The following is an 18,798-nucleotide window of genomic DNA, read 5'->3' as shown; positions in this document are numbered from 1 at the left end:
TCTGTCTTCCTGGATGTTAGAAAAATTTTATTGCTGGGATCCTGACACTTCACCTTCATTGGCCCTGGTTATAAACTTTCTATATTCTCCACAATCCATTCAGATTTTTTGTTTTATTTTTGCTTTGGGGCCACACCTAGCTATGCTCAGGACTTTCTCCTGGCTCTGTGCCCAGGGATTGATGCTGGTGGGCTCAGAGGGTCACTAGGGTTCCAGGCCATACATTCTGCACATAGGGAATCTAGGTTTGGAAAAAAATCAACAATTTAATTTAATATTGCAGACAGATTTGGGGTGGGGTTGGGGGGAGCTGGTAATATACTCTTATTTATTTATTTATTTTGGAGCCAGTCTTTTCTTCTTTTTATAAAGGTAGTAGTATTTTTAAATTTTTTATTTTTTATTTTTATTTTTATAATAATATAATAAGGCCCTCCCGTTGATCATCGATTTGCTCGAGCGGGCCCAGTAACGTCTCCATTGGAGACATTGTTGTTACTGTGTCTGGCATATCCAATACTCTCGGTAGCTTGCCGGGCTCTCCGAGAGGGGCGGAGGAATCGAACTCGGGTCGGCCATGTTGGCTGTGTGCAAGGCAAACGCCCTACCCGCTGTAAAGGTAATAGTATTTTTAATTTTTTAATTTTTAATTTTTATTTTTTAATGTAGGAGTATTGCTATTTATTCAGTCATTGATTAGGCTGATTGAGTTGGTCATGAACTCCACCTTACTTTTTTTTTCCTTTTTATAAATTTATTTATTGAATCACCATGAGAACAGTTACAAAGCTTTCGGGTTTAAGTCTCGGTCACACAATGATGAAACACCCATCCCTTCACCAGTACCCATTTTCCATCACCAATAACCCCAGTATACCCCCCATCCCACATCCTCCCCCTACCTGTGGGGCAGATGATTTCCACATTACTCTCTCTCTCTCTCTCTACTTTGATTACATTCAATATTTCGACACCAGACCCACCATTATGATTCAGGATTTTACCCCAACACTCAGATCTGCTGAAAAGGCAACCATAGATAATTTGTTTTCTATTGCTGGTTATGAATAACATATGATGTCGCGTGGCTGCAGCAGTGGCCGCACGATTTTGAAATTCCAAAATTTTAACAATTAAATCTGGAGGGATTTCTGCCAAAACCTGCTGGGTTCCGAGATTTGTTCCTGAGTCTCTTGGATCATGGCCATTAAGCAGCTTGATCAGGAGCCAGAGAGGCCATTTGTGGGCAACAACCTGGGGTCTTGTTGGGGCAGGGAGGAAAGGGTCGGTTCCACCCCCATACCGTGAGGCCCTGAGAGTCTCATCACTATGGGCCCAAATCTGACTGTCCAATGGCCTTTGGAGAATGGCGGTCACCAAGCCACCGGGGGAACAGGCCAAGGCACGAAACCTATTCCACCTGGGGTGGCCAAGCGCCAGTAACCTACTGCAGGAACCAGACGCATTTCTGCCAAAAACCACTGGGTTCCGAGATTTGTTTCTGAGTCTCTTGGATCATGGCCGTTAAGCAGTTTTATCAGGAACCAGAGGGGTCTTGCCTCCAATTACATAGCTGAGCCAGAGGTGGTTTGTGGGTGTGTCTCCCACATACCTAACTTTTGGCCATTTACTTTCTTGGTAAACTTGGCCCCAAGTTGTTGGGGTCTGGCCAAAGGCACAGCAGCAATTTGGGAGTATCTAGAAGTCTGAAGGCACCATCAGGCTGCTGATCCACTCGCCTCACAGGTACAGATTGACCTGCTGGCAACACCATACCCCACAGTATTTTTTAAGTTAAGATAAATTGATATTGGGGGAAGCAGGCAGAGGATCTCTGTTTCTAAATCCTGTTGAGCCTGGTGTCCAAAGTTCCAAAGTTCTGCTTACCTGGTTCTGTGGAACTTCACTCATGTGTGAGGCTCAGTCCTAGCATCCAGAAAGCGGCCTGGAGCATGGCAGCGGCCTGCCTGCTTCCACCAATCTCTGGCGACCCAGAGGTCATACCAATAAGACCCACCCTGAAGGTGCCAGATAAATTCCTCATTGGCCGACCTCCACTACTCAACTGCTGCCACGCTCCAGGCCGCTTTCCGGACCACGTGGCCACGAAGCCACTTCCTACCCATAAGACACTTCCTACCCATTTTCCATGATTACTGCTCCATATTTGATGGGGTTCAAATATGGTGTGAACCATGGGAACACCTATAAGGGCAATTAGAGTCTACCCTAAAAGCCACTATCCCTCTTGGAGAGCCTGGCAAGCTACTGAGAGTACCCTGCCCACATGGCAGAGCCTGGTAAGCTGCCCGTGGCATATATTCAATATGCCAAAAACAGTAAAAACAATGGGCCTAATTACCCTGACCCTGAAAGTGGTAAACTATAGCAGCATTAAGAAAGATGAGCAAGGAGAGGCTGATAAAATCTTAGGGCCAAACTAGGCTGACAAAACGAAGGACTAAAATGACTGTCTGTACTTTCAACGCACATATGCTGGCATCGGAAGCATCCATCAAGGACCTGATGACGCAAGCACAGAAGATCAAGTATGACATCACTGGTTTGATAGAGATGAGAAGGCATCGATCACAACATGCCATTTTCGACACTGGAGAAGAACTGTTCCTCGGAACATGCAACAATAGAGGTGTCGGTGGTGTCAGTGTCCTTGTCAACATGAACTTGGCAATGAGCATTGATTCATTCGAATGCCTAATAACCTGAATCGGACGATTATGCTTAAATAGATGTGGCTCATTGCCAACAGTTTCTATCTTCGTCGTCTATGCACCAACATGCAACTATGATGAAGAAGAATTTAGAAGTTCTACATGGAGCTGAAGAAGTTCTATAAAGATGACCACACCTTCTACAAGATCATTGTCGGTGATTTTAATGCCAAGATAGGACCAAGAAGGTCGCCCGAAGAACTCCACATCAGGACCAATGGCCTAGAATGGAACAAACCAAGTGAGAGACTGTCTGTGTTCATCATGTCGATCAAGACCATCCATGGTAACTCACAGTTCCAGAAGGCCGAATCTAAATGTTGGACATGGGAGTCTCACAGTGGACAGTTCCACAACAAAAGTGACCACATTATATTCAGACTGTTTTGCCTGACCGATGTTGCTGTTGTCCCAAAATTCCAAATGGGATTGGATCACCACCTCCTTCATGCAAAATTCTACTTCACAGAGCGGGGAGAGAGGGCTACAACGTTTAAGAAGAGAACTCCCAGAACGACCACCAACTGGGAGCTCTTTGGCACTATTGCAACAACATAGGAAGATGCCGTCTTTGACAACATTGACAAGGAATACGATTGACTGGTTCAGCACCTCCATGACTGCGCAAAGAATACCGAGAGTGGGAAAGCCACAAATAGATGCCTGTCCTCGGAAACTCTCGAGCTCATTCGCCAACGTGGTTTGGTGCGAACCTCGGGCAATCACAAGCTAACATCCGAGCTCGCAAAACTGTGTAGAGAAGCGATAAAGGAAGACCGCAAAGAGAGAAAAGCAGCAGTGTTGGCTGATGCAGCAGAAGCTGGGAAAAGTATTCGCAATGCCCACCTGTCCTTAGCCAACTACAAGACCAAGATGACTGCCCTCCGACATCCTGATGGATCTATCACATCTTCCAGAAGGGCAATGGAGAAGATTATCCACGATTTCTACTCGGATCTCTTCGATAGCCACATCTACCTGCCTAAATACCAAATTCTGCAGGATGAATGTCATTCTCAATGTTCCCCCTCCGAAATCTGACATGCCATTTTGTTGGTAAAGAAGCATACAGCACCCGGTCCAGACGAGGTTAGACCTGAACACCTGAAGAATCCGCTGCCAGCACTCGTCAATACACTGGTTTGGCTCTTCACAAACTACCTGTCTGAATGCAAGGTTCCCTCCCAATGGAAAACCAGCAGGACCATTTTATTGTACAAGAAGGGAGACATCCATGACATTGGCAACTATCGCCTGATCTGCCTGTTGTCCGTCGTCTACAAGTTGTTCACTTGAGTCATCCTGAATAGAATAGGTAGAACACTAGACAAAGGACAACCATGTGAGCAAGCTGGGTCAAAAAAGTATTCAGCACAATCAACCATATCCACATGGTGACCAAGCTCATTGAGGTTTCGCAAGTTCAAGATGCCACTCTGTCTAACAATCATCGATTTAGAGAAGGCCTTTGATTCTGTTGAGACTGAATTGGTTATCGAAGCCCTAGCCAAACAGGGCATTCAAACTCAGTACATCAGGATCCTCCATGAGCTGTATTACGGATTCAGCACCATGATCTCATCATTCTATAAGGAAGTAATCATTGAAGTAAAGAGAGGAGTTCGGCAGGGTGATACCATTTCACTGAAACTCTTCAGTGCCACCCTCAAGAACGTCATGTGATGACTGGAATGGGAAGAAGTGGGAGTGAAGACAGATGGTCAGCAACTACACCACCTCCACTTCGCTGATGACATTGTTCTAATAACACCAAACATTATTCAAGCGGCATAAATGCTGGCCAACTTCGACCATGAGTGTGGAAAGGTCAGATTACAGCTGAACTTTACCAAGACAATGTTCATGAAAAATGAACTAGTCTCTGACATTCCATATGCTCTCAATGGAACATCTCCGAATGCAGCAGCTATGGGTACCTGGGTTGAGAGCTCAACATGAGGAACAACTGGGCGCCAGAGCTGTGCAGGAGGAAGAGAGCAGCATGGAATGCCTTCAAGAGCGTTGAAGAAGTTGTTAAGAGGACAAAGAACCTCCGACTCCAGGCACATATTTTCGACTCCACTGTTCTTCCCGCTCTAACATCTGCCTCAGAGACCTGGGCCCTATGAAAACAGGATGAGAATGCTATTTGGATCACCCAAGGAGGAATCGAAAGAGCTAAGCTTGGAGTATCACGCTTCACTCAAGTGAAAGAAGGAATCTGGAGTTCAGACCTCCGTCAATGATCGAAGATCAGGGACGTTGCTTCATTTGCCAAGGTGTCAAGAATCAGATGAGCTGGACACATAATGTGATTTGGATACGACCGCTGGACTAGAGCCATTACCAACGGGATTCCATGGGATATCAAAAGAACACCTGACTGCCTACCTACGAGATGGTCAGACTTCTTCATCTGACCCTGAACAAACGGTTTGATGCTCTTCATGTTCTTGGAGTGAGTAGATGCCATTGGGCTACATTAGCACACAACAGGGTCGAATGGAGACATGACTGGTACCCACTCGAACAAATTGATGAACAACGAGATGACAAGTGATTACAAGTGTGACTGCAAGATAAATTGACCTGTTACATTATATTCCAATTTTTCTTCTTCTTCTTCTTCTTCTTCTTCTTCTTCTTCTTCTTCTTATTATTATTATTATTATTATTATTAATTTTGTCTCTGTGCTACACTCCATGGGCTGGAATGATAGCACAGCAGGTAGGGCGTTTGCCTTGCATGTGGCCAACCCGAGTTCGATTCCTCCATCCCACTCAGAGAGCCTGGCAAGATACCAAGAGTATCCTTCCCACATGGCAGAGCCTGGAAAGCTCCCTGTGGCATATTCAATATGCCAAAAACAGTAACAACAAGTCTAACAATGGAGACGTTACTGGCACCCACTCGAGCAAATCAATGAACAATGGGAGGACAGTGCTCCAGTACTACACTCTGTAGTGGTCAGGGATTACTCCTGACTCTGTACTCCAGTAATCACTCTTGGTTGGTTCAGGGGATCATAAAGGATGCTGTGGATCAAACTCTGGTCAGCTAGGGGCAAGGCAAGTGCCCTACCCACTGTATTACTGTTCTGACCTATGGTAATGTACTCTTGTAAAATAATAAAACTTAAGAAGAGATTGCTTCGTCCTGAAATATCCCAAAGGCATGAAGATCGCATACCTTTGAAATACAAATTCTGATCTCTTGGGGTCAGAGTGATAGTACAACAGGTAGGCCTTGCACACAACTGACCCAGGTTCGATCCCCAGCATCCCATATGGTCCTCCCCAGCACTGCCAGAAGAAATTCCTGAGTGCAGATCCAGGAGTAACCCCTGAGCATCACTGGGTGTGACCCCCAAACAAAACACCAACAAAAACAAATCCTGAATTCTTTGGAGAGGAGAAATTAAGGCACCCCCCAAGCTGTACCCAGAGAAGGGTGGGCCCCTAAGAAAAGGAGAAGCTAGAGAAGAATCTGTGAGATTATGAAAAGTTGCCAGCTATGCCCACTTCCCACAGCCACCGCCATTTGGACTCACTGGCCCTGCTCTCCAGTCTCAAGACTAAATCACTCAAGGGGTGTATGTAAACCAAGCTGCTACAGTTGATGGAAATACTTATCTCCTGGCTGAAAACTCTGGGATGCCCTGGGGAAGGACCCAAGCCATGTCCCCATCCTGCTGAAGACTTGGCAGCCACACCCACAACCCAAAGTTGCTGCTACGCCAACCATCCAATTCTACTTCATCATGAAGAATCGCTTCAGAGACAACAAACCGTGAAAAGTTCCAGGTACACACCATTTTTTAGGCTGAGAACTCTGGGGTCTTTTTAGAGTGGGGAATCCCCCATGCCAGAACTTCCAGAAGCTCAACAACCATGTCCACTTCCCACAGCCACCACCTTGTCAACTCAAGGTCCAGTTCTAGAGAGCCTGAAGTTCTGGACCTCACGGATCCATATGCAGCCGCGTGACATCTCCAAAATCCACAATACTGACATTGCAATAGGAGCAAGCACATCACATTCGATGAGAAAGTCACACAGGAGCCAACTAACCTCAACAAACAGAAACAGTACAGATCAACCTGTACTGTGGGGGTGAGTGCATCAGCAGCCTGATGGTGCTTTCAGGCTTCCTGATACCCCAAAATGGCCGCTGTGCCTCTGGCCAGACCCCAACAACTTGGGACCAGTTTCCCGGGAAATTAAATGGCCAAAAGTTAGGTATGTGAGAGCCATGCCCACAAACCACCTCCGGCTCAGCTATACAAGCTCATTTATTGGCCTTGCTTCAGAGACACATAAATAAAACTCAAAAGAGATCAAAATTGGCCATTTAAGCACATTAACAGCCATGATTCAGACACTCACAAATGAATCTCAGAAGACAGCAGCACACTGCAGAGATGCCTCCAGACCACAAATATTTTAAAAAATTTAGAATTTCAGGAGTTTATGACCACTTTCATGGCACATGACATCTCATACTATTCATGACACGCAATACAAAATAAATTATTTAGCATCTGCCAATGAGACAGGCTTGGGTGGTGGTGGTAAAATTTGAAATGATGGGTGTTGGGAAGGCTAATGATGTTGGGATTGGTGTTGAAATGTTGAATGTCAATAATTACTGTGAGCAACGTTATGAAAATAAAATTTAAAAATTAAAAAAAAAATAATGTGGAGCTCATGCCTGCTTCAGTCAGCTTAATAGGTGGCTAAATAAATAGCAGTACTCCTACATTAGAAAAATAATAGTAACACAAGGCTCAGATAGCAACAAACAATTAGTTAAATGTCAGACAAGGATTTAAAGACCCCGGGGTGAGATAGAACAATGACCACAAATTTTTCTTTATTGAAGTATTTTTGTTAATGTCATTAGTCATTTGGCCGTGACAGTGATATAAAATAAATTATTGTGTGCCTGCTTAAAAAAAGAAAAGACCACCACATCTCACACTAGTGAGAGTGACACATATCAAAAATAGTAGAAGCTATCTCTTTTGGTAGGGATGTAGTGAAAGGAACTCTCAATCACGCTGGTGGAAATGTTGTCTGGTACAACCATGGTGGAAAACAGTATTGATAGTTCTCAATAAACTTAGAATTGAACTGCCATATGACCCAGCAATTCCATTCTGGGCGTCTATCTCCAGGACATAAAAGACAGTCTCTCAAAAGGACATATGCACACCATTATTTATTGCTGCATCTCAGTACAATAGCTAATATATGGAATCAACCAAGGTGCCCAATGACAGATGAATGGATTATGAAGATGTGGTATATAAACACACTGAAATACATACTATGCAATGGCAAGGAACGGTGAAATCATGCAATTTGCTGCAACATGGTTGGAACTGGAAGATACCATATTGAGTGAAGTAAGCCAGAAGAAAAACAAACACAGGGTTATCTTACTTATCTATGGAATGTAGACTACTGGATGGGGAAATGTAGTAAAAGGAGGATGCTTAGGTTACCCTTGACTCCGGTGTTTAGGGAGACTGGGCAGAAATGATAGTACAGAGGGCAGGGTGTTTGCCTTGCATGCGGCTGACCTGGGTTCGATCCCCGGCAACCTATATGGTCCCCAGAGCACTACTAATTCCGAAGTGCAGAGCCAGGGGTAACCCCTGAGCATCGCCAGGTGTGACAGGAGGAGGAGGAGGAGTAGGAGGAGGAGGAGGAGGAGGAGGAGAAGGAGGAGGAGGAGGAGGAGGAGGAGGAGGAGGAGGAGGAGGAGGAGGAGAAGAAGAAGAAGAAGAAGAAGAAGAAGAAGAAGAAGAAGAAGAAGAAGAAGAGAGGAGACAGTCAGAGAAGTAAAGAAAACAAGAAGGAGCAAAGAGAACAAGAAGTAATGGGTGAACCGGCATCAGGGCTTCAATTATACCAATGATATGAGTGAGGGGTATAGGCCATATACCCAACAAAACTGAGAACATTGCAACCACTGAAACTTTGTAATGTGCCTGTCAAGTGGGGGTTGGGATGGAGAGGGAATCAGGGAACACTGGCGGAGGGAAGTTGACACTGGTGGAGGGATTGGTGTTGAATTATTGCATGCCTATAACTCAATCCAGGGCGTTGGTGTGGGGGTGTGGGGAACAGGCCCTTCTACATGCAAAGCATCTGATCCATTGATTGCACTCTCTCTGTCCTATGCTGTGTTTTGTTTTTGTTTGGGGTAACACCTGGCAGCTGTGCTCAAGCCTTACTCCTCGTTCTGCAATCAGGGGTCACTCTTGGTGGGATTAGGGTACCATATGCTCAGGATCAAACTCGGGTTGGTCATGTGCAAAGCAAGCACCCTACCACCTATATTATTTCTCTGGGCTCCCCATGCAGAAAAATTTTTTTCTTATCGGCTTCGTAAAGAATGGCCACTTTCAACTTTATTGCCTTAAAAAGAATTCAAATGCTTCCATCTTTTAAAAACAATTTAGTTGGGGAAAGGAATTAGATCCAAGTGCAGAAGTGGTGTGGCTAGCAGGATTTGAAGGGGGTGCAGTATTAACCTTGGGTTCTGATGCTTATTTGAGCAGCAAAGGTGCTTTCCCAGTGGTCATTCCACTGTGGGGTCTGACAGCCCTGCATGGGGGCAGGTCTAGGAACATTGTGTGACACAGTGGTGACAAGCGGGACTTCTCTGTCCTGCTGCTTCTTTTAGCAATATCTGAGGCTGGGGATCCCTAGAGTCCATGGTTTTTTTTTTAATTTTTATTAGTGAAACACCATGAGGTACAGTTGTGGATTTACAAGTTTTTGTGCTTGGGTTTCAGTTATGCAATGATCGAGTACCCATCCCTCTACCAGTGCCCATTCTTTGCCATCAATGATCCCAGTATCCCTCCACTCCCCCATCCCCCCATCCTACCCCACCTCTGTGGCAGGGCATTCCCTTTTGTTCTCTCTCTCTTTTTGGGTGCTGTGGTTCCATGCAGAATATTTTTTGCTCGAGCGGGCCCAGTAACGTCTCCATTGGAGACTTTGTTGTTACTGTGTCTGGCATATCGAATACTCTCGGTAGCTTGCCGGGCTCTCCGAGAGGGGCGGAGGAATCAAACTCGGGTCGGCCATGTTGGCCGCGTGTAAGGCGAACGCCCTACCCGCTGTACTATCGCTCCAGCAGAATATTTTTTAAAAATTAAAAATAAACTTTTAATGTAGGAGTACTGCTATTTATTCAGTTATTTATTAAGCTGATTGAATTGGGCATGAATTCCACATTAATTTTTTTTAATTAATTGAATATCTGTGAGATAGACCTTTACAAAGTCGTTCATAGTTGGGTTTCAGTCATACAATTATTCAGCACCCATCCCTCCACCAGTGTACATTTCCCACCACCAATGTCTCCTATTTCCCTTCCCCATCCCCCAAGACCCCTCCCCCTACAGCCTCCCTTTATGGAAGTCACTTTCCTCTCTCTCTCTCTCTCTCTCTCTCTCTCTCTCTCTCTCTCTCTCTCTCCTTTTCCTTTTGAGCATTATGATTTGCAATACTGGTGCTAAGAGGTCATGGTGTTTTTTCAGGGCATTCAGTATTTTTATCAGGATGGTAAGTCTGGAGTAGCTTTTCAATTGGGTGGCAACTTTGGAGTGTGAATGTGACTGCTGAGGCTTCTGGAAGTTCAGGGAGGTTGGGGGGAGGTAGCCCATCCCAACCCAAGAAAGCCTGGAGACTTCAGCCACAAAACCTTCATACCTGAATTTTCAGCAGATTATATCTTGAGGAGGTCTGTCCTGAGACAGTGAAGTCAGGCCAAAGGTATGGCAAGGATTTTGGATTGTGGAATCAAGCAACTCCGTGCAACTTTTTAAAACTTCAGTCCTGTTATGCTGAGGCCCCACAAGGAGCAAGCAGGAAAGTCCACTGTCTCTGTATTCCCAGAAGGGATTAAGCAAAAAATAACCATGGGTGGGGGGAGTTGGGGACAGACGACAGTGTATATCTGTTTTTTCTTCATAAAGGTTGAAGGTTTTGGAGCAACTTAATCTAAGCCACAGGCTTAGTTTCTTTATGCAGTGTTGATGACTAAATAAATACTCTTTATTTGCTTTTGTTTTGGGGCCACAACCAGCAGTGCTCAGAGGTTACTCCTGGCTCTGCATTCAGAAATCACTCCGGGAAGTGCTCAGGAAACCATATGGGATAACAGAGATCAAACCAGATTGGCTGCATGCAAGGCAAGCACCTTACCCATTATGTTATCTCTCTAGCCTCTAGCCCCTGAGGCTAAATTTTTTTTTGAAGAAAAACTTGCAGGGCAAAGGGTTTCTTCCCAGCAGGGAAAAGTTTCCTACTTTTGAGAAAGAATGAGATTCCCAAGGGGGAGAGGGCAGTTCAGATAGAGAAGGGACCACTATGACAATGACAGTTGGAAATGATCACTCTGGACAAGAATTAAGTGCTAGAAGTAGGTAAAGGGACATACATACATAATAACCTTATAGTACCTGTACCAGAAACCAAAATGACTAAAGGAGGAGAGAGAGAGAGAGAGAGAGAGAGAGAGAGAGAGAGACAGAGAGACAGAGAGAGAGAGACAGAGAGAGACAGAGACAGAGAGACAGAGACAGACAGAGACAGAGAGACAGAGACAGAGAGACAGAGACAGAGAGACAGAGAGAGAAGAGGGAAGTGTCTGCTATAGAGGCTGGGGTTGAGGGGTAGAAAGAAGGAAATTGGGGACATAGGTGGGAAATGTACACAGGTAAGGGGACAGGTATTGGAACTTCATATGACTGAAACCCAATCACGGGCAACTTTGTAACCATATGTCTCACGATGATTTGGTTAAAAAAAAATTAAGAAAAAAAAAAGTAAAGTAAAGGCCCTCCCATTGATCATCGATTTGCTCGAGCGGGCCCAGTAACGTCTCCATTGGAGACTTTGTTGTTACTGTGTCTGGCATATCGAATACTCTCGGTAGCTTGCCGGGCTCTCCGAGAGGGGCGGAGGAATCGAACTCGGGTCGGCCATGTTGGCTGCGTGCAAGGCAGACGCCCTACCCCCTGTGCAGGAGGCCAGCATGGGTCCCACTGGGAGACACAAGCTTCAGTCTCTTCAGCCACTACTAAGGGACATGGGGGTGGGGCAAACTGCTGGTCTTGTCCCTCTAGAAAGCTAAGCAGGTTTCTATCCGCATGAGGCAAGGCCCAGATGCTCACTTGCAGCAACTCAGCAAAAACACTTCTCAGTAGGATGCAGAAGGTAGCTGAGTGATCAGAGAAGAGGGTCCCAGGCCTCATTCTGGGCCTGTCACTGCCTTTCCAGAGAGATCACATAGACCGCATCCCAGGGGTGGGAGCCCACAACCAAGAAAGGGCACAGATGCCCAGATAAAGGGCCACACTGGGTCTTCTAACTCTCTAAAGACCTGCTTGTTCCTTCTTCTTTGCGATTTTGGCGCTTGTACTAATTCCCTAATAAGATATTCTTATGTCTATAATTCTCTCAGTGAATGTTTTCACATACCCACGGGCCACCCCCAACAAGTGGGTAGAAACATCTCCCATCCCGGAAGAAATATACCCATAGCAGCTTGGACCCGACTCTGAAATCTTTATTGACAGCATGCTCCAATGTCTGGAGGCGTTTCCACCAGCCGAATAGGAGAGGGCTGAAGCTGAGGGTACAGGGAAGGGATGGGTAGGCTCCTGTGTTCCCAGCTCCTGCGTGCTCAGTCACTTCATCTGGAAGAAGATAGCTGAAAGAGCAGAGAGCACACGGGTCAATTCCCGCCACCCCCTGGGGAGCCCTTCCAGTCTCTTGAAATAAATGTCTCAGTTCCCTCGACTGTTGGTAAACCAGAGATCTCACTTTAGCATTTTGCTTTTTGCATTTATTTTTTTGGGGGGGCCATCCTTGGAGGAGCTCAGGGGCTCCTTCTGGTGAGTTCTGGTGGGGGGGGGGCAGCAGCTGTGGTGCTGGGTGCAAGGCAAGAGCCTTAAACCCTTGTGCTGTGTCGCTGGGTCCACCTTTGACTTTATGTAAGTCTCTGAATTGTCTTGCATGGTCTGGGCCACTGTATGGAGCTGGTGATAGAGCTCTGAGCTGTACACATGGTGCATGCTCTGTTGTTAGGTCACACCCCTGGTTTCTGCCTTTTGCTTTTTGGAAGCCAGAAAGGGGTGGAGAGGGAGAGTTGATGCTTACTTCACTGCCCACGGCTCCTCCCGTGCATCCTCACAGACCTCAGGGATGACTGCCCTCCTAGAGAGGGGCCTGATTGTGCTTTGCTTGGTTGTCCCCGTCTTTCATGTTTTAGCTTTTGGACCACACCCGGTAAGTGTTCTGGGGTATTACCAGTTCAGGGATGCCTCCCGGTGGTGCTCAGTGGATTTAACCCAGGCATCCTCCTGCATGCAAATCACACACTGGCCCTTGCTTCCCTTTTGGATGGATTCATCATTCATTTGCAGTGTTACAAGGTTCGGTGTATGTGTGTGTGTGTGTGTATGTGCGTTTGTGTGTGTTTGTGTGTATCATGTGTTTGATGTCCTCCATCCTGTAACTAGTAGAGACCCTTCTCCCTTTGAATGTCCTCTCCCACCCCAAACACAGCCTGTCTGAATGGTCCTGGACAGACACTGCCCCGGGAGGTATGGGAAGTCCCTGTTTCAGTCACAGACAGGCCCAAACAGCAGTCAGGAGGAATTCCAATGGCTTTACCTGATGCTTCCGCAAAGAGGACGGTCCTGTCACTGCTTTGAGCTGTGCAAGAGAGAAATACCTTTCTTCCTTCCGTGCCCATGATCTGGGCCTCCAACCTCACAGCTGAGCAGAGAATGACCGGGCTGTACAGGAGAGCAAAGAGGTCAAGTCACTCCTGGGCTGGTCTCAGAGGAAAGGGTGGTGACTCTATGGAAAGGGGAAGATGGGACACCTATGGCCCTGCCGACTTGGGGGGGTCCTCAAATTCTTCTCCAGGGCCCAAGATCTCGGGGACAGTGGGAGAAGGAACTGTGAAGCAGACTCAGGCAGCTTGACCCTGCATGCTTTATTGTCACACAGCCCCTCGTCAGCACTGTAACATGTTTTTCTGCTTCTTCCTAGGGAGCAGCCCTCGCTGCAGATGGGCTCCACCCTCTGCCGAGGAGCCCTTGGAAACCTCAGCCCTTGCCCCTCTGCTGACCTACCCCCTCCTGTGCCAGTTTGCAAGCAGCTGTGCCCACATGAGGGATAGGGTGGCACTTCCCTTTGGAAACGGAGCCATGCAGTGCTGGGAAGGTGTCATCTCAGTTGGCTTTGATTCCCCCAGCTGCAGGGCTTGGGGAAACTTGCAGTCTGGGGATCCATTGAACCTGGGCCACCCAAATGCAAAGCCTGTGTCCCAATTCTCAGAACTGCCTCCCCAGCTTGTCATTTTTACTGAGAACAGAGATCATCTCCAGGGAACCTGGGATATGCATGAAAAGCACCTGCCTTACAAGCTTGAGACCTGGGTTCAGTCCCCAACACCACACACACAATGATTACCTCCAATAATCTGGTGTGTGTGTGTGTGTGTGTAATCTAATTAGTGAAAGAGTTCAGGAGCAATACTGAAAAATCCCTGTTAAAGACATATGTGCTCATATATCGATATTATGTAGCATAAAAGCAATTATTATAACGATAATGATTAAATATTGATATATTTCCATTCAGTTTTCAGAGAAACATATATAATGACACATGAAGTTGTATGTATGAATGTTTTTTCCCGAACAATGCTGGACTTTCCCCACCACTTGGTTTCAGTGCTATGTCCTGCTTGTCCCTGTGTCCTTGAGAGTCCACCTAGGACTCTTATTATTGGGCAGGGAAAATGGACTCTGCAATCAGGCAGTGATTCCTGTGTTTGCTCCTGGTTCTGTCACCTGTGAGCTGAGTGCTCATTTCGTGTGTTGAATTAAAGGAAATAGTTTCTACCTCTCCGGTTACTTATCATAACCCAGTGGGGGTCTGAGCAGTAGCACAATGAGTAGAGTCCTTGCTTTGCATATGACCCACGTGAGTCCACCCCCCAGCCCCTCATATGCTGCCCTAAGTACCTCTAGGAGTGATTCCTGAGTGCAGAGCCAGGAGTAAACCCTGAGTGCTGCCAGGTGTAGCTCAAAAAACAAAACCAAAAGCAAACAAATGAAATAAATGTGTGTGCATAAATGGTTATTTAGTAAGACACCAAACATGTGGAAAGAACACTCAGGTCAGTTGGGCTCTGTTGGATATCAGCCTTAAGTGTTTTAGGTTTCACCGGTGACTTTCTCCTTTCCTCTTCCCAGAGAAGCTTACCATGCCCTTGCTAACATCCCTAATTTGGTTAAAGTCTATCTGTGTTTGATATTAACCCTAAGTGCTTTAGGCTTCATCAGTAAATTCCCCCTTTCTTCCTCCCAGAGAAGTTTAACATGCTCTTGCTAGCATCCCTGACTTAAAGTTTATCTTTAACCTTTCCCTTGTATTTTATCTCTCATTGTCACAGTTCCCCAAGTCAGTCTTGATTACTTGTAAGCCAAAACTTTCTGGTAATTCTGAACTTGTATTTGTACTGCTTTGTATTTGAAGTGCTGTGTATCTGTACCTGCTTTTCTATTTCCCCTATAGCCTTTTTATATTTTACTATAGAGCAATGTTCTTCGGCTAAACATAGAAAGACCATTAATGCTATCCTCCTAATATATGGGAGTTGATTGACTCTGAAATGTATCTGCTCCTGGGCCTAATTACTTGGTCATAATTACTTGACCTAGGCTTCAGTTGCTGTATTTCCTAACACTACAAAAGGGAGGTCCTGCCATAGAACTGGGATGGACCCAGGGCAAGTGGCAAAGCTACCCGGCATCAAAATGGAACATTCTAGAAGCCATAAATACATGGTCTTGATGCAAGCTGTTACAGCCTAAGAGACAGGACCCCCATGGGGAAGAACAAGCTGAACTGGCCTGAGGACTTAGTCTGGGATTTACGGTAAAAGCCTTGATTGCTCTCAGCCCAGAGAACTACATGTTGGGATCTTTGTCTCTTACTGTGTTTATCCGAACAACTGCAAGTATTGTAACTTATACAACTACAGGGAAAGATAAAAGCAATGTAGATGTCCCTGGGAGAGTTGATCTCCCTAAGAGAATTTCCTCTGCCAAATGTTTATCTATGTAAATGACCAATTATACCTAAGTCCTTACCTCAACCCCTTCAGATGTTCTCTAAGTATGCTAGCAACTCTGCATTAAACGGGCTATTTTCACCATCAGACTGGGGTCTCCCATCTCCCCATCTCTCTGTCTCTCTGTTGGGGAGCCCTGGGGAGGTGGGGAGGTGGGGAGGCAGCTCTGGGCCACCGCACACAGGCCGAGCAGTAGCAGCCCCTGTGGTTTACTGTGTGTACTCACAGGGCTCCATACTGAAATATTTATAACCACATTTTCTCTTCATTGATGGTGACTGAGAGCAGTTCATTATCATTTTTTAAGAATAATTTTATGGGGACTGGAGAAAAAAAGTACGGTAAGTAGGGCACTTGCTTTGCACACAACCAACCATATGGAATGCCAATCCCTGGCATCCTGTATGGTTCCTCAAGCATTTCCAGGAGTTATTACTGTGTGAAACTCCAGGAGTAACCCCTGAGCATTGTCTGATGTGGCCCCAAGTCCAAAAAAAAAAAAACCAAAAGAATAATTTTAAGTCTGAAGCAATAATATTTGACGATATAATGCTTTTTTATTTGTTTTGTTTAGTGGCCATGACTGACTGTGCTCAGGCCTTACTTCTGGCTCTGTGCTCAGGGATCACTCCTGGCAAGTTTGCGGGGACATATGTGGTGCTAGGGATCAAATGTGGGTTGGCTGTGGGCAAGGCAGGCGCCTGACCCATTCTGCACTCTTTCCAGTCCACACAATGCATCTTTACTATTACCATGTCCTTGGATGGAAAAGGAGCATCTCAGAAGTTTAGATTGGTCCATGAGAAAAAGGAAAGTAGAAATTCCCCCCTTTTTTCCCCTCCCCCATTCAGGACTGCTGCAGGAGCTCCTTATTTTCCTAACACATGGATTAATTCTCTCCCCAACACCTCACCCTCACCCCTCTTCCCCCAGGCTCGGAAACAGACCTCTTAAAGGTGATGGTCATGGTCCCAGTGAAGATAGCATTGGCACTGGTGTAGGCTGTCATGAAGAGCGTGGTGTCTATCATGGTCCCCAGTGCCCCACCGTGGATAATCCTGCCACGTCAGATGAGGGGAGGAAAGGGAAGGAAGCATTAGATAGGACTACATGCGGCAGCACTAGGTGCTGGGAGGTGAGAAACCTTGGGCTTCCCTACAGGACCAGGTCAGACTCTTGGTTGCTCAGGGCAGAGCAGAGAAAGCACTAGAGCAAAGCAGAGCCCTGGGGAGATAATCATGATTGTCCAGGGCAAATTGTGCCTCTTTAGAACAGGATGTGCTATTCATGGTGGCAGGAGTGGCCCTTCTCCCTCCATCAGCTTCAGATTCTGATGATGTTGGTTTCCTCCCCGGGGAGTCTCAGGTAGAAAGAGAGGGTGCAGTCAACACAAAGGGCTTTAAAAAAAAAGCTTTAAATTTTATTAGCAGCAAATCTTGGGGTGGCAGGCAAGGGATTCACCTCCTTTTTTTTTCTTTTTGGGTCACACCCAGCAGTGCACAGGGTTTACTCCTGGCTCTGCACTCAGGAACTACTCCTGGCAGTGCTCAGGGGACCATATGGGATGCTAGGACTCAAACTCCGGTTGGCTGCGTGCAAGGCAAGCGCCCTACCTGCTGTATTATCACTCCAGAACACAAAGGGCTTTGCTGGCTCAGAGGCTAACACAGAGGTGAACTGCTTCAAATGTCGCCCCAGGCACGTAATCATCTAAGACATCTGATTCCTCAGTCACTGTGGTGGTGGTGGTGGTGGGAGTGGGAGGTGGAGAGGCGGGGGGGGGGGGGGGGGGGGGGGGGGGGGGGGGGAGAGATAATACAGGGTACAGTGTTTGCCTTGCCTGCAAACCATTGGAGTCTCGACTGGGGTGCCATATAGGGTTCTCTGAGCACTGCCAGGAACAATCCCTGAGCACAGAGCCAAGAGTAAGCCCTGAGCACTGCCAGACGTGGCCCCAAACCAAACAATAAAAATTTTAAAAGGGGGGAGTAAAAAGAATATCTTCCTGAAATTTTTTTTGTGAGCATTTGATCTGCATGGACAAGGCAGAGCGATCACTCAACCAGATGAGCATATGTTTTGTGTGCAAGAAGCCCAGGTTGGGGCCATGGTACCGATGTCACATGCCGTCCCCCAATGCCCCAGCACCACTGGGTAACTTCCAAGCACCTAGTCAGTAGAAATTCCCATCACCTCCAGGTGTGGCCCCAAACCGAAAGCAGAAAAAAACTCACACATCCAACAATTAGTGAGCAGAGCCAATGCTCTGCGCACACATAGAAATTTGGTATATCCAAGCCACTGAGTTAAAATACTGTTGGGGCTGGAGTGATAGTAGAGCGGGGAGGGCGTTCTTCTTACACGTGGCTGATCCAGGTTTGATCCTCGGCCTCCCATATGCTCCCCCAAGTGGAGTACCAGTAACCCCTGAGCATTGCCCCGGCTGTGACCCCCAAAACCACTGCATTTGCACTGTAGCACTGTCCTCCTATTGTTCATCGATTTGCTCGAGCGGGCCCAGTAACGTCTCCATTGTGAGACTTGTTACTGTGTTTGGCATATTGAATATGCCACCGGGAGCTTGCCAGGCTTTGCCCTGAGGGCGAGATACTCTGGGTAGCTTGCCAGGCTCTCCGAGAGGGGCGAAGGAATCAAACTCGGGTTGGCCGCGTGGGCCATGTGCAAGACAAACACCCTACCCGCTGTGCTATCACTCCAGCACCCCCACAAAAACAAACAAACAAAAATACTGTTTTCCCCTGGTTTATACCACTTGCTACTTAGTCCACTGCAGTGTAGGGGGCTGGGAATCAATGAGGAGCGCCCCCTCCAACAGCAAAGTTCACACCTTGTTGGCTGCTGAGGGGGAGTGACTGAGGGGCTGGCTGA

This window comes from Sorex fumeus, unplaced genomic scaffold (genome assembly GCF_029834395.1).
Source record: "Sorex fumeus unplaced genomic scaffold, SorFum_2.1 ptg000072l, whole genome shotgun sequence".
NCBI classification, from domain to species: domain Eukaryota; kingdom Metazoa; phylum Chordata; class Mammalia; order Eulipotyphla; family Soricidae; genus Sorex; species Sorex fumeus.
This window is presented reverse-complemented; position numbering follows the sequence as displayed.